Source organism: Melanerpes formicivorus, unplaced genomic scaffold (genome assembly GCF_026170545.1).
Source record: "Melanerpes formicivorus ecotype bairdi unplaced genomic scaffold, bMelFor1.0.p_v2 SCAF_18, whole genome shotgun sequence".
Classification (NCBI taxonomy): Eukaryota; Metazoa; Chordata; class Aves; order Piciformes; family Picidae; genus Melanerpes; species Melanerpes formicivorus.
Genome location: NW_027142370.1, coordinates 13,996,232 through 14,012,502, shown reverse-complemented (window position 1 = coordinate 14,012,502; position 16,271 = coordinate 13,996,232). Strand labels below are relative to the sequence as shown.

At 52.5% G+C, this 16,271-nt stretch overlaps 1 protein-coding gene across 1 annotated transcript in view; it reads right to left on the bottom strand.

Annotated features, from left to right (window-relative positions):
• SMOX (spermine oxidase) overlaps window positions 1-5,391 on the bottom strand; it is a 92,646-nt gene extending 87,255 nt beyond the window's left edge. Inside the window, exon 1 of the mRNA XM_068149687.1 lies at window positions 5,218-5,391. The gene's annotated coding sequence lies outside the window, so the exon portion shown is untranslated. The remainder of the gene's footprint in view (window positions 1-5,217) is intronic.
• Window positions 5,392-16,271: the final 10,880 nt, after the last annotated feature.

Sequence of the window (16,271 nt, the reverse complement as noted above, 5' to 3'; positions counted from 1 at the left end):
GAGAAAAGGAGGCTGAGGGGAGACCTCATTGCCCTCTACAACTCCCTGAAGGAGATCAGAGCGAGGTCAGGGTCAACTTCTTCTCCCAAGGAACAAGCAATAGGACAAATGGCATCAAGTTGTGCCAAGGGTGTTTTAAGCTGGACATGAGGAAGAATTACTTCCCTAAAAAAAAGGGTTGACAAGGCCTAGCCCAGGCTGCCCAGGGCAGTAGAGGAGTCCCCATCCCTGGAGGGGTTTGAAAGCTGTGAAGATGTGGAGCTGAGAGACATGGTCTAGTGGTGGACTTGGAAAAGGTCAGGAAAACACACAGTGTGTCTCCCAAAGCAAAGGTCTGTGTCATAGATTGATAGAATGGTTTGGCTTAGAAGAGACCTTAAAGATCATCCATTTTCCAAGCCCCCTGCCATGGGCAGGGACACCTTCCACTAGATCAGGTTGCTCAAGGCCCTGTCCAACGTGGCCCTAAACACCACCAGAGAGAGGGGGCATCCACAACCTCCCTGGGCAACCCATTCCTGTGTCTCACCACTCTCACTGTGAAGAATTGCTCCCTAATCTCCAGTCGTGGTGCTATCAGGTTCAGCCTCCCAGCAGGCCACTATAAACACCCTGTGCAACAGCTGAGGTGGCCAGCACAAAGCTGCTGGCTGAATCCCTACCACCAGCACAGTTCCTGCAGCCCAATCCCCACCTCAGTGGCCCTCAGAGGTGCTGGCTCTGATACTCAATGCCTTCTGAATAAAGAATGTGCTGTATATTTTGGTGATGTGATGGACATGCTCTGGGGAGGTGAAGGGAAAGGGCAGTGCCAGGATCTCCCTGAAGAGCGCACACCCTGCACAGCTGAAGAGCAACACCACCTGTTACAACACTGACTGATGACATCCTGCTTAAGGAAAGACTGTTGTATGCATCAAGCTGCTTGTTACAGGTTGCTGTGGACTCCAAGAAGGTACAAGGAAAAGCTGAACTCCACAGGTCCCCCAAAATCCTCTCACAGCCAGAGACAAAAGCAGGACCTCAGACTCCTGTTCTTACCAAGCCACTCTGCAGAGCAGAGGGAAAGGCTGCACCACATCAAGGAGCTTTGCAGGTGCCACAATGCAAGTGGTGCTAACTGGAGTCACCACAAAGTTGTCTTTTCCCAGCAGTTCATATTCCCACCCACACTGCTCCTGGAATCTTCTCCTCTAATAAAAAGAAACCACAGAACCCTTAGATTTAAACATAAAAAAAGCAAAGATTTGTACCCAATTTCCATGGTGACCACTCCAAACCCAAGGGTGTTCACTCTGCATACAGCCAGGTGCCCTCCATACAGAGCATGGAATTCCTGGACACATCAAAGCCTCAAGGAGAGCTGATGAAAATGGGACACATCATCAAAGTGGCTGAAAATGATCCTGGAGCACAACCCTGATGATAACATGGTCTGGAAACACCACAGCATTTTGTGGTGCCATCTGTTAAACCACTCACTTCCCATCAGGTGTCCACAGCACAAGGAGTCACTTGTGTTTGTAGTACTGTGGTTGTGCTTCCATCCCCTCGCCACAGGCCTGCTAGGACAGTTGGTGTGCAAGAGGACTTGAACCTACCAGCCAGGAGAGAGCACCTTGCTGCCCAGCCATAGTATCATTGTATCAGTCAGGGTTGGAAGGGACCACAAGGATCATCTAGTTCCAACCCCTCTGCCATGGGCAGGGACACCCCACACTAGATCAGCCTGGCCACAGCCTCATCCAGCCTGGGCTTAAACACCTCCAGGGATGGGGCCCCAACCACCTCCCTGGACAACCCATTCCAGGGTTTCACCACTCTCATGGGGAAGAACTTCCTCCTCACCTCCAGCTTCACTCCATTCCCCCTAGTCCTATCACTACCTGACATCCTGAGCAGTCCTTCCCCAGCCTTCCTGTAGCCCCCTTCAGATACTGGAAGGCCACAATGAGGTCACCTGGGAGCCTTCTCTTCTGCAGACTGAACAGCCCCAACTCCTTCAGTCTGTCCTCACAGGAGAGGTGCTCCAGCCCTCTGATCATCCTTGTGGCCCTCCTCTAGACATGTTCCATGGGGGGCTACTGTCCTTCACCCACATCACTCTTGACAGAAAGAGAGATTGGCCATTGGAATGTGGTGCCCAGGGAGGTGGTGGAGTCACCATCACTGGAGGTGTTTAGGAGGAGACTGGATGAGGCACTTGGTGCCATGGTTTAGTTGATTAGATGGTGATGGGTGATAGGTTGGACTTGATGACCTCCAAGGTCTTTTCCAACCTGGTTAATTCTCTTTATTCTATTGACTGCTGTGCTACAGATTCATTTTTGCACCCAAGCAGAGAAGCACAGATCCTTAAGGCAGAGATGTTTAGATGCTCGCTCCAGAGGGAAGAGTTCCAATCCATTCTTCACTCCCTTTCCAAGAGGCAATCTTTATACCTCTTTCATTTACTGTTTACCATTCTGTCACAACACTTCAGCTCCACAAAGCAGCTAAAATAAATCAGTTATCTCATTGCCATAGACTTGACTTCATTAACTTCTGGAGAAGCCCAGTGCTGGTGGCCACTGGGAAAGGCTATTTCTACATTTTTCCGTTTTCTGGTCTGTTAATTACAGTGACTGAGAGAAAGAGACAGCAGTTAGGTTTGTGAAATACAACAGGCTGTCTTTTAATCTTTCTCAAAGGCAAGGAGAAAATGGTTTATTTTTGTTTCTTATGTAACCCAATTACACCAAGTAAATCCACATACTTCAGAAGTCAGTGTCATGATTCTCCTTAGACCCCCTCATGTGAGCCAGCTGGAAATCAGTTGGAGAACCTTACATTTTGTCAGGAGGGATGAGTTGTCTGGGGGATGAGAAAACAAAAAGCACTACAACTGGGGTTGAGAGGGCATTTTTTTGCAGCAGGAGCAGGAATACACAACATGCAGGATCACCCCAGCTTCTGAGGGAGAGATGGGCAGGAGTCCACTACCTCTGGCAGATAGAGCACTGTGCAGAACCCAATCACACTACTTGACTAAGGGGGAGACCAGTACAAGAGCACCTCTTAGGCCAAAGGGTCCTGTAGGGAGCCCACAAACCACTCAGTCCCCTGTTTGTGAGGAAGGCAGCAATTTGACAGAGCTTTCCAAATGCTACCTCAGTCTCTCTAACCACACAACTGAGATTCCCCAGCTCCAGGAAGAGACTGTGTTTCAGAGCCACCAAAGTAACCTTGGGCACACTCTGGTGGGAAAGATGTAACAGAGAGAAAGCCCTTGAAGTGAAAACCAGGGAGGACTTACCCAGGAGAGCTTGCAGCAATAGCAGAAGTGAGAACAGGGACTCCCAGGATGTGTATAGAGTGTTTGTGGTGTTCCAGCCACACACTCCACCACTTCAAGGATGCATAGCACAAAGCAGTACAGCTCAAGAGCACTGCTCCACACACCCAAAGGATGAGGAAGAACAGATGACCACGGTGCCCAACATCAGCCAGCACTTTCAGCACTGAAAGACACAGATCTGTGCTCCTATTTCCATATGTTTGTATGGCCAAAATACCAGCTTGATGCTCCTCTACACCCAAAGATGCCCAGGTAAGCATTTGAGCAGCTATGCAATGATGTAGATCAAGGCACCAAGCCAGAGCCAGGACCATCAGTTTCTTGCCAGCTCAGCAGTCATCCAAATCTATTTTCCCAGTCCCTCTCTACAGCAGGGGTACAAGGGGAAGGCAGCACTGTCTTTTAGAAGCAAAGCCAGCTGAAGCTACAGACCTTGCTACTAGCTGAACAACTGTACATCTGTTCCACAGCAGTGCCATACAAGATTAGTAAGTGCTGGGCTAACAATCTGGAAAGGGAAAAGGACCTACGAGAGCAAAATGTTATCACTAAGTCAATAAAACATTTGTAAGAGCCTGAAAACACAGGAGCATTCTTGCACAACGAGCAGAAACGCTCCGAGGCTGATTTCTCCTCCTCCACTAAACCTGTCTGGTGACTCCTGGGAACAGGACTGTGTCGTAGGGGCTGAGGGAAGAAGTGGATCAACAGGGGTGAGGTAAGGACAGAGCGCTGGCCTGGGCTCTGTTTGTGCAGGACGGCGGAGCGGCCGCGCGTCAGCCGATACATATGGTTTCACTTTTACCTAAAGCTTGTGTTTACATCTCATGTATCAGGGCAATTACAGCTGGCCCCAGCGCCGGGTTTCAGACGGCGTGCCGATGTGCCACGCAAGGCGCTTGGAGGGCCGAGAAAGAGAGCAAGGGATCCAGCAGAGCAGCTGGGTTTCTGGGGCTGGAAAGTGTGAATTGCTAGAACGCTTTGTTTCCAGGTCAGGTTTGGGGACTGATAACGGACTTCACGCCTTTCGCTCCTGCAGGTCCAGCACCGCTCCCTCATCCACGGCAGCGAGCTACAAGACAGCAGGATTCGGCAGAAGCCAGCGGGTTTGAGGGGAAGCAGGAGACGGGGATGAAGCGCCAAGCCCCCGGTTATGGTAACAGCTCCGTGTAAGTAAGTAACACCAAAACGCGAACGAACTGCGAGTCTTGGCAGCTCGTCGTTTCCACCCCACCTCGCACATCAGATCAGGGTGACTCTCCCACTTAACCTCTTTATTCTTCCTGTCATCACCTGGAAGGCTGAGGCGGAGAAAACGGAGAGGGGCACGGCCGCGCATCACCTGTGGGTCCTAGGCTGCCACAACCGCACCGAGAGCACACAACACCCCAGAGCACCCCAACAGGCCTGCCCGCCTCAGCAGGTGCCCTGCTCCTCTCTCCCGAGCACACGGCTGGGGACAAGACCACCGCCACCCCCAGCCTTTGGCTCTCCACCTGTGCCGGGCAGGGCAGCCACCGCCTGGACCGAGGCTCTCACGTTTCGGAGGCGGTTTCGTGAAGCCGGCTGTGCGGCAGGGGACTCCAGGGCAGCCCCCGGGGCAAACGCTCCCTGCTCTGCCCCGCGGCCACCGCCACCCTCTCCGCACCGCGGGCTGCAAACCCTCCCGGGCACGCTGCGCGGAGGGCAGCGCTGGGCTGCCCAGGGCCGAGGCGGGCACCGGCTTCCCTCCAGCCGCAGGTGGCGGGCCGGGCGCGGCAGGTGCCCGCCGAGGGCGGGATGCAGGGCTCGGGCAGCCGAGACGGCCGTGCCCGCTCTCCGAGGGGGGAGCCCCGGCGGGCGGCGAGCTGGGAGCCGCCGCGTCCCTCCTCGCCTCGTACCTCTCTCTGCGGTGGCCGGAGAAGACGGGGTCTGGCCGCCCGCCCGGCTCGCCTCAGCGCCTCGCTGCCCTCCCCGCGGCTCAGCGGCTCCCGGCGCGGCGGCTGCGGCTGCTGGCACTGCGGGGCGAGAACCAGCGCCGGCCTGTTTTCCAGCCGCCTCCCCTTCGGCCCGCCCCAGCTCCGCCTCAAGGATCCCCCCGCCTCCTCCTCCTCCTCCTTCCCCTCCTTCCCCGCCTCCTCCTCCTCCTCCTCCTCTCGGCCGTCCTGCTCCGCTCCGTCCCGGCGCGGCCTGCAGGGGCTGCGGCTTTCCCCTGCGCAGGGGAGGGAGAGCTGCCAGCTCAGCCCTGCCGAGCGGCACAGCCCCACGAGTAATGAATCCCGAGACGGGGTGAAGCAATCCTGCCCTGGGGTCAGGACAGCCGCGGCTCCTCCTTTAGGACTGGCCAAATTTGGCACTGGAGATCAAAGAACCGCTGCATGGCTCGGGTTGGAAAGGGCATGAAGGGGCATCCAGTTCGAGCCCCTTGCAGCCAGCAGAACACCTTCCCTGTATCCCAGCGTTAGAACTCAGCGCCCCTCAGGTGTCCCAGCCTGGCTGATACAGGATGGACACTCGTCAGTAGCTGTAAACTAAAAGGGAGATTCAGATGAGAGAGAAGGAAGAAATGTTTGACACTGAGGCTGGTGAGGCACTGGCCCAGGTTTCCCAGAGAGATGGTAAATGCCCCATCCCTGGAAACATTCCCAGTCATGTTGGACAAGGCTTGTGAGCAACCTGCTCTGGTCCCTTGCTGACTGCAGCAGGGTTGAACAAGATGACATTTAAAGGTCCCTTTGTTGGGAAGGGACCTTTATGATCGTGGAGTCCAATCACTAACCCAGCACTGTCAGGTCTCCACTAAATCATGACCCTCAGCACCACATCTACACAGTTTTTAAACCCCTCCGAGGATGCAGACTCCAGTGCTGCCTAGGCAGCCTACTCCAGGGCTTGACAACCCTTTTAGATTAGAATTTTTTTCCAGTGTCAAACCTAAACCTTCCCTGGTGCAGCCTGAGTCTGTTTCCTCTTGTCCTATCACTTGTTCCATGAGAGAAGAGATTGACCCCCACCTGGCTCCAACCTCCTTTCAGGGAGTTGGAGGGAACGACAAGTTCACCCCTCAGCCTCCTTTTCTCCAGCTCCTTCAGCCACTCCTCACAAGGCTTAAGCTCTAGACCCATCATCAGCTTTATTGCTCTTCTTGGAGCTGCTCCAACACCTCAAAATGATTCTAAACACCTTCAGGCACTGAGCGAAAAAGGTCTCATTACAGTGTAACAAACTGGGAGAGGCCATAGAGAGCTCTTTAGCAGGAGAGACAGGGTCCTTCTGCTTCTGAGCTTGATGCCTTTCGTGCAGCTGCAGGCAGAGGTCTTGTTTCCAAGCAGCAGCCTCATAAACAGCACATTTTATTAAATCCTAGTCTCTTTCCAAAAAGAAAGTTTGCAACCAGGACCAAGCTCTGTGTAACATATGGGATGAATCATAGAATGGTTTGGGTTGGAAGGGACCTCTAAAGGTCACCCAGTCCAACCCCCCCTGCAATCATCACAGACATCTGCAACTAGAGCAGGTTGCTCACAGCCCCAAACAACCTGACCTGGGATGGTTCCAGGGATGGGGCATCTACCACCCCACCAAGCAACCTGGGACAGAGTCTCACCCCCCTCACTGTAAAATCCTTCTTTCACAGGGCAGGAGTACCACCAAACTGAGCTGAAACACTTAAACATCCCCCAGCCTTCCCACTAAACCCTGGCTGAAATTACTTCTGGATGTCTGGAGAATAGACTGTGCCTTGGATGGAAAGTCATGCCTGCAAATGGCCTCCAGGAGTGTGGGGGTTTTACGAAACACACTCACCTGCCTGCTGGAGGTTTACACCTGTACCATAGTAGTGTCATAGTATCATAGTATCAGTCAGGGCTGGAAGGGACCACAAGGATCATCTAGTTCCAACCCCCCTGCCATGGGCAGGGACACCCCACACTACATCAGCCTGGCCAGAGCCTCATCCAGCCTGGCCTTAAACACCTCCAGGGATGGGGCCCCAACAACCTCCCTGGACAACCCATTCCAGGGCTTCACCACTCTCATGGGGAAGAACTTCCTCCTCACCTCCAGCCTCAATCTCCCCACCTCCAGCTTCACTCCATTCCCCCCAGTCCTATCACTACCTGACATCCTGAGCAGTCCCTCCCCAGCCTTCCTGTAGGCCCCTTCAGATACTGGAAAGCCACAATGAGGTCACCTGGGAGCCTTCTCTTCTGCAGACTGAACAGCCCCAACTCCTTCAGTCTGTCCTCATAGGAGAGGTGCTCCAGCCCTCTGCTCATCCTCGTGGCCCTTCTCTGGACACCTTCCAGCACCTCCAGATCCCTCTTGTAATAGGGGCTCCAGAACTGGAGGCAGTACTCCAGGTGGGGTCTCACCAGAGCTGAGTAGAGCTGCACAACTGGGGTGAGGTTGCTCAGCCAGCCAAAACATATGGAGGGGGAAAAAAAAAGCCAGAAGAAACCTGGGGTTTGGATATCCCAGCTTCAACCAGATAACAAACACTAACTGTGCAAACCTTTCCATTTCATACAGGCAGCGTTTGCTTTCTTCCAGACCTTGCACTCTTCTGGCTGTGCTTTCCTGCTGATGTCACAGGCCTTCAAAGAACCTGGGAGTAGCCAGATGCTGAAGCCACCAGCAGTATTTGACCATCAGTATAGGACAGTGGGCATCTGCTGGCCACACACTATCTTTGGAAGGTGGTTTTGAAGCCTGCAAGCCATAAGGATGTCTGCCCCAGTCCTGCACACTGTAGGAGCCAGCCAGCAGTGCTGGACCCTGCTGGGGTGTGAGTGGAGAAGAGGCAGCAGCTCTGCCCTCTCACACATGCCCTGTGGCCTCAGCTTAGGGTCTCTACCAAGCCTACAGATGGAAGCAGACCTTTGCAAATTAAAGGACTTCAGGGAAATGAGCCATATCCCTGTCTTAACCAGCTATATCTGGAGAGAGGAATTGGTAACTGGGTTAGTTGTATTGGCTGGAAAAAGCAGCCTTTCCCACCAGTCAGGACAGTCTGGGGTGATGAGGAAATTGCTTTGAAGGTGCAACTTGCAGCTACCAATCTGAAAGGGAAGCCAGGATTTCCTGCCCATGGACCTTAGCATCTCACCTGCCCCCCCAGGGCTGCTGCTAGCTGAGGCCAAAGAGGAGCCACGGTGGTGAAGAACAAGCTGGTGCTCCCTGTTCCCACAGAGAAGCTGACCCCTGAAAGATGCTAGTCACCCAGCAGCTGGGAAAGATGGTGAGCCAATTCCTTGTGAATGGCACTTCTGTTTCCTCTAGAGCAAACAAACAGCCATGCTCCAGCACTGCACTAGCTCTTAGCTTGCTTGGCAGCAATTTGAAGGATTTGTACTAAAACTAGAAAGCTGTGAGTAGCTGGGGTCCCCTGGGCTCTACCCCCTTTCTCCAGTTTAAATTTGGCAGCAGAGCCCAGCCAGCTCAAAAGCCCTAGACACACTTGCAAGACATTTTGAGGGTACAGAGAAATGCAATTACCTGTGGGAAAATAAAGTTTACACACTCTGCAAGCACTTTGCAAGGCTTAATATAGTGCTTGATGCATCAAGAAAGAGGAATTGACAGGGGTGGCTGCTGGTGGTGCCACAGCAGCTCCAAAGGAGTTTGATGACATCCTAAAATAAGCACTATGTCAAGCCTCTGACTTCTGTTTTCCTAGCTCATGGTCTGTGAACAGCCATCCTTCAGAGTAAACAGAGCATCTTTCCTGGGAAGAACTCCTGAGCCACAGGTTTATGAATGAATGGGCCCCATCCTGTTCAACATCTTCACTGATGATCTGGAAGAGGGGATTGAGTCAGTCATCAGTAAATTTGCAGATGACACCAAGCTGGGGGCAGGAGTTGATCTGTTAGAGGGTTGAAGAGCTCTCCAGAGGGACCTTGACAGGCTGGGTGCAGAGTGGCTGGAGAGCTGCCAAACAGAAGAGGACCTGGAGGTGCTGGTTGGCAGCCAGCTGAACATGAGCCAGCAGTGTGCCCAGGTGGCCAAGAAGGCCAATGGCATCCTGGCCTGTATCAGAAATAGTGTGGCCAGCAGGAGCAGGGAGGTCATTGTGCCCCTGTACTCAAAACTGGTTAGGCCACACCTGGAGTCCTGTGTCCAGTTCTGGGCCCCCCCGTTTAAGAAGGACACTGAGACACTTGAAGGTGTCCAGAGAAGAGCAACAAGGCTGGGGAGAGGCCTTGAGCACAGCCCTGTGAGGAGAGGCTGAGGGAGCTGGGGTTGCTTAGCCTGGAGAAGAGGAGGCTCAGGAGAGACCTTCTTGCTCTCTACAACTCCCTGAAGGGAGATTGTAGCCAGGAGGGGGTTGATCTCTTCTCCCAGGCAAGCAGCACCAGAACAAGAGGACACAGTTTCAAGCTGTGCCAGGGGAGGTTTAGGCTGGAGGTGGGCAGAAAGTTCTTCCCAGAGAGAGTTGTTAGCTGCTGGAATGTGCTGCCCAGGGAGGTGGTGGAGTCACCATCCCTGGAGGTGTTCAAGAGGGGATTGGATGTGGCACTCGAAGCCACGGTTTAGTAGTCACTGTATCACAGTATCACCAAGGTTGGAAGAGACCTCAAAGATCATGAGTTCCTATCTGACATTAACTGGTTTGAAGGAAGGAGAGAAGTGACCACCACCTCTCTGGGCAATTCTGTCCCACTTCAGAAGAAGCAGGAGGAGCAAGCCTGGCTCTCCAGGATTCATGTTCCACTCATCTGTCTCATCATAGTAGTCATGAGGTGTTGGGTGACAGGTTGGACTTGATGATCTTTGAGGTCTTTCCCAACCTTATTAATTCTATGAGTCTATGAAATGAAACATGATGGGTAAGAATCCAGAGGGTGCAACCTAAAAGCTAGGGAGAAAGACCTCATTGATCAACACACCTGAGAAGACCACCAAGAGCTGCAAGCCAAATCATCATGACAGAATCACAAAACTGTTTTGGCTGGAAAAGAACCTCTAAGATCATTGAGTCCAACCTTCAACCCAACACCACCATGGCCATTATGCCATGTCCCAAAGTGCCATAGCCACACATTTCTTGAACACCTCCAGGGATGGGGACCCCACCACCTGCCTGGGCAGCCTGTTCCAGTGCCTGACCATTCTTGCAGCAAAGGATTTTTTCCCTCATCTCCAACCTAAACCTCCCCTGGCACAATTTGAGGCCATTTCCTCTCGTTCTACCACCTGACACTAGGGACAAGAGACAGAACACAGAATTAACCAGGTTGGAAAAGACCTTTGAGATCATCCAGTCCAACCTATCACCCAACACCATCGAATCAACTAAACCATGGCACCAAGTGCCTCTTCCAGGCTCTTCCTAAACACCTCCAGGGATGGTGACTCCACCACCTCCCTGGGCAGCACATTCCCATGGCCAATCTCTCTTGCTGGGAAGAATTTCTTCCTAACATCCAGCCTGAACCTCCCTTGGCACAGCTTGAGACTACCAACCCCCACCTCACTGTAACTTCCTTTCAGGGAGCTGTAGATAGCAATGAGATCTCCTCTCAGGCACTTCCAGTCTACACACCATGAATGAAAGAGAAAGGTGTTGCTGCCCAGAAGGTCTCTTTCTGGGAGGGTTGTTGGGATTGTTGCACAACAACAAGATGTCCCAGGGACAGACAAAAATAGCTCAGGTCCCATGTCCCTTGGCACCCATTCAGCTGCAGAAGGGAATCTAGCAAACTAATCCCATGGTGGGCACGAGGCAGGTGGAAGGGTACCTGGACACAGTACTTCTGGGTGTGGGGGTGTTTGAAGTCCTGCCAGGAGATCTATTTGATGGATTTGCCTTGATTTTTTTCCTTTGTCTGCCAAGCAAAATAATGACTTAAAGCCATTAAGCAATTGCCCTCTGGATTCTTATTGGCCAAGAGAATGCCCCATTCCTAGAACTGTCAGGGAAGATGAGGATCAAGCCTGGCATGAAGCTTTCTTTTCTAGGAAAATAAAGATCCAGCTGCCTGGAAAAGAGAGCAGGAGTGGAAATGATAAAATGGGCAGCATTCAGCACCCTTCTGTCCTCCATACCAGCACATTCCTGACATTCAGTATAGAAAGGTTTTGCCTCTTGCTGTTCTCACACAGCATTTTTCATCTTCAGATTTCAGATTGTTGGTAAAAGTGCTGTGAGCCACCTGAAGCCAGCAATCTTTCACCAGGAAGCCATCTGATAGCAGCCACAGGCTGTGCTGTGCTCTACACGCCACCCACCCTTGCTAAGATTCGGAGCTGGCACTGGGAGCAGTCAAAGGCCTCCTTGCATGCCAGAATTTTGGCAGGTGCTCAAATTTTCACTTAAACACAAGTCAAAACTTCTTTGCTGTGAGGGTGCCAGAGCCCTGCAGCAGGCTGCCCAGAGAGGCTGTGGAGTCTCCTTCTCTGGAGAGCTTCCAACCCCACCTGCTGCTGTGGGTGACCCTGCTTTAGTGGGGGGGCTGGACTGCATGATCTCCAGAGAACCCTTCCAACCCCCACCATGGGATTCTGTGGGCATCCACTCACTCACTGACATCTAGCAGGACCCTGGTGCAGTTGAAACACAGCTCAAAAGCAAACACATAGAGTTTAGAACAGGGAGTGCTGTGATTTTCTCAGCCAGCAATCACTGTCACCGGGACACTGGCACGCTGGCTGCTGCCCTGGGCTGGGTGACACAGGATGGCAGAGCAGTCTGGAAATAGCTGTGTTGAATAATTACAGTACAGCAACTCCAAGCAGCCCAGCTGACACTTCCATCCTCTCCACTGCTGATTTACAAGCCAGGCACTGATCCAGTTCTGGAGCCCCTAGTACAGGAAGGATCTGGAGGTGCTGGAAGGTGTCCAGAGAAGGACTAGGAGGATGAGCAGAGGGCTGGAGCTGCTCTGCTATGAGAACAGACTGAAGGAGTTGGGGCTGTTCAGTCTGGAGAAGAGAAGGCTTGAAGGAGACCTTATTGTGGTCTTCCAGGATCTGAAGGGGGCTGCAAGAAGGCTGGGGAGGGACTTCTTAGGGTGCCAGGTAGTTCTAGGACTAGGGGGGATGGAAAGAAACTAGAAATGGGTAGATTCAGATTGGATGTTAGAAAGAAGTTCTTCTCCATGGGGGTGGTGAGACACTGGCACAGGTGGCCCAGGGAGGTGGTGGAAGCCTCAGGAGGTTTTTGCAGCCAGGCTGGATGTGGCTATGAGCAATCTGATCCAGTGTGAGGTGTCCCTGCCCATGGCAGGGGGTTGGAACTGGATGACCCCTGAGGTCCCTTCCAACCCTGACAATTCTGTGATGATTCTCTGATTCTAATTCACCTGCAGAGCAGGCAAAGCAAAGGTACCATGAGGGCTCAGTTAGAATGATTTATTCTCTTCCCATCACCTACCTACTGCAGAGTTTCCATGATTCATTCACCCACTTGAGGAACACTTGAGTAGCCAAACAAAAACATACATTCCCAGGAGAAAAAGCCAAGCCACATCCGGTGCAGGAGAGAGAAACATGCTAATATAAACACAATATCCCACTCCAAGTCTCAGCTGAAGCAAGACTGCTGACCATAAACACAACAGGGAAGGGCAGAGATCAAACAGTTGCTTCTTGTGAATGTTTTTCTCCTTTCCCTCGGAGGTCCCCTGACAGTGGTCACTTGCAGCCCAGAAGCCAACCAGATCCTGGCTGCAGCAAGTGTGACCAGCAGGACAAATTCTGCCCCTCTGCTCCGCTCTTCTGAGACTTCACCTCGAGCACTGCATCCAGTTCTGTGCCCCCCAGCATAAGAAGGACATAGAACTGTTGGAGCAGGTCCAGACTAGGCCATAAGGATGATCAGAGGGATCCTCTGAACCCCTCTTATGGGGACAGGCTGAGAGAGTTGGGGCTATTCAACCTGGAGGAGAGAAGGCTGCAGGGTGACTTTAGAGCAGCCTTCCAGTACTTGAAGGGGGCTACAGGAGAGCTGGGGAAGTACTTTTAACAAGAGCTGTAGTGACAGGATGAGGGGCAATGGCTGTGAGCTGGAAGAGGGGGGATTTAGACTGGAGATTGAGAAGAAATTCTTTCCAGTGAGGGTGATGAGGCACTGCAACAGGCTGTGCAGGGAGGTTATGGATGCTCCCTCCCCAGATGTGTTCAAAGCCAGGCTGCTACAGGACTTTGAACAACCTGGGCTAGTGGGAGGTGTCCCTGCCCATGGCAGGGGGGTTGGAACTGGCTGATCTTTAAGGTCCCTTCCATCCCAAACCATTCTGAGATTCTATGAATAAGTCAATAAAAGGTTGTACTGAGGATACAAAGGGAGCCTGGAAGCCCAGCAGCATCCCTTTGGAAGGATTATTCAGGCTTACAGGTGGCTTCAAAAGTCACTTCAGAGAGTCTGTGCTCAGCTGAAAAGCCTTCTGACCTCCCAGGCACTCCAGGGGAGCTGCAGTAATTCACAGGCATGAGTAATGGTGACGTTTCCTAATCACTCATCATTTGACAAGCTAAGTGACAGGAAGACCCATCATAAATAGTTCCCGGAGCTAATAAACACACTGGACACAGAACAACCACCCAGCTCACCTTTATGGTTGGACACAGAACAAGCCCAGGTGCAGAGGACAGCACCTGAAATTCCCCTCGCAGCTTTTTTGCTTCTTCTTCCTCCTTCTTCCCTTCTAGGCAGCTGATTTCCAGAATGATACAGCTCAGACAATTATGTCTTTTAATATCTGAGAGCAACAGGCTTCAACACCTTCCTACATGGATTCCTGCAAGGATATAGCTGCTGAGAAAAGTACCTAACCTCAACAACAGGGGAAAAAAAACCCAGCTCTACATGTGGCAGCTCAATTGCAGTCCTCAGGAAGGTATTGCAGTGAGCCTTCACCCTGAAGCCTTGAGGTGTGCCACTGCTTGTGTCTGTCAAGCTTCAAGTCCTTAATAATTATTCTTATTGCAGCCTCCTCTCTGCTAAATTTAAAACCTCTTCATGGCTCCATTTCTGTGAGCTCTCATAGCTGAACTTCCCTCTTTGGATGAGGAGAATTGGATAAGGCTTTCCCTGGAGTGCAGGCAGAAAGCAGGTTAGAAGACAGCACAGTCTGCTGCACACAGAGAAACCCCCCCCCCCCACAAAGGCATCTCTGCATGCTGGCCACGGGCCCTGCTGTCCCCCAGCCAGGATATCTCCCAGTGCCTCACTGAACACAGCTGCTCCTTTGGGAAGGAGCTTGGACACCTCCTATGCCTTACGTGGGCGGCACAAGGGCTGCAGGACTCTCTGGGATGTGTGGTGGTGACCACCTGAGGCAGTACAGCCAAGGCCATTGTCAGTCCGAACTGGAGAAGGGAGGTGCACAGCAGACAAATCCTTCCTGGAACTTCAGTCCCCACCACCATCAGCTGAGCAGGGCTACAGAGCCCATCTTGGGCATTTCACACAGAATCACCAAGCTTGGAAGAGACCCCAAAGATAGTATCATAGTATCAGTCAGGGTTGGAAGGGACCACAAGGATCATCTAGTTCCAACCCCTCTGCCAAGGGCAGGGACACCCCACACTACATCAGCCTGGCCAGAGCCTCATCCAGCCTGGCCTTAAACACCTCCAGGGATGGGGTTCCAACCACCTCCCTGGACAACCCATTCCAGGGCTTCACCACTCTCATGCGGAAGAACTTCCTCCTCACCTCCAGCTTCATTCCATTCCCCCTAGTCCTATCACTACCTGAGATCCTGAGCAGTCCCTCCCCAGCCTTCCTGTAGCCCCCTTCAGATACTGGAAGGCCACAATGAGGTCACCTGGGAGCCTTCTCTTCTCCAGACTGAACAGCCCCAACTCCTTCAGTCTGTCCTCACAGGAGAGGTGCTCCAGCCCTCTGATCATCCTCCTAGCCCTTCTCTGGACACCTTCCAGCACCTCCAGATCCCTCTTGTAATAGGGGCTTCAGAACTGGAGGCAGTACTCCAGGTGGGGTCTCACCAGAGCTGAGTAGAGGGGGAGGATCACCTCCCTTGCCCTGCTGGCCACACTTCTCCTGATGCAGCCCAGGATCATCAAGTGCAGCCTGTCACCCAACACCTCACTCTTTTCCCTAGTACCTTGCTAGGTCTCCCAGAAGTCCTGGAGGAAGTTCTCTGCAGGAGACAAGAGGAAGGACAGCACTACCCCAGCCACACTGCAGAGCAGGTGAAAAAGATCGAGGCAGAAAGCAGGGGTTGAGGAATGAAGAGGCACGAGAACTGCCTCAGCTGCAAGCAGACAGCTGTCTAGGTCAGCATCCTGCCCCCACAGGGGCAGAGCAAGACTCAGCCCTCTCAGCTCCCAGTTATTTTCTGCTCAAGGACTTCATGAATCATAGAACCACAGACAAGTTTGGGTTGGAAGGGATTTTAAAGGTCATCCAGTCCAACTCCCCTGCAGCCAGCAGGGACATCTGCAACTACAGCTGGTTGCTCAGAGCCCCAAGCAACCTGACCCGGAATGGTTCCAGGGATGGGGCTTCTACCATCTCTCTACAACCTGAGGCAGGGTTGTCTTCCTTCTATCTGGTCTAAATTTCTCTCTTTTATTTTTAAACCATCCCCCCTAGTCCTGTCACAACAGGTCCTGTTAAAAAGTCTGTCCTCAGCTTTTCCATCAACCCCTTTCAGTACTGGAAAGCCCCAAAAAGCTCTCCCTGGAGCCTTCTCTTCTCCTGGTTCAACAACCCCAACTCTCTCAGCCTGACCTCACAGCAGAGGGGTTCCAGCCCTTGGATCATTTGTGTGGCCTCCCCTGGCCCTGCTCCAACAGGTCCATGTCCTTCTTGTGTTCTCCATATGTAGGATCCTTTTCCTGATTCTGTTTCCATCTCTTCATTTGATGCCCCCATGCTCTTGTGTTGGAAGAGACAGTGAACAGCTGAGTCCTTTACAAGTCCCTCACTATTTTGTACACCTCTAGCACATCCTTTTGAAGTTCTCACCAGGGAAGTCCT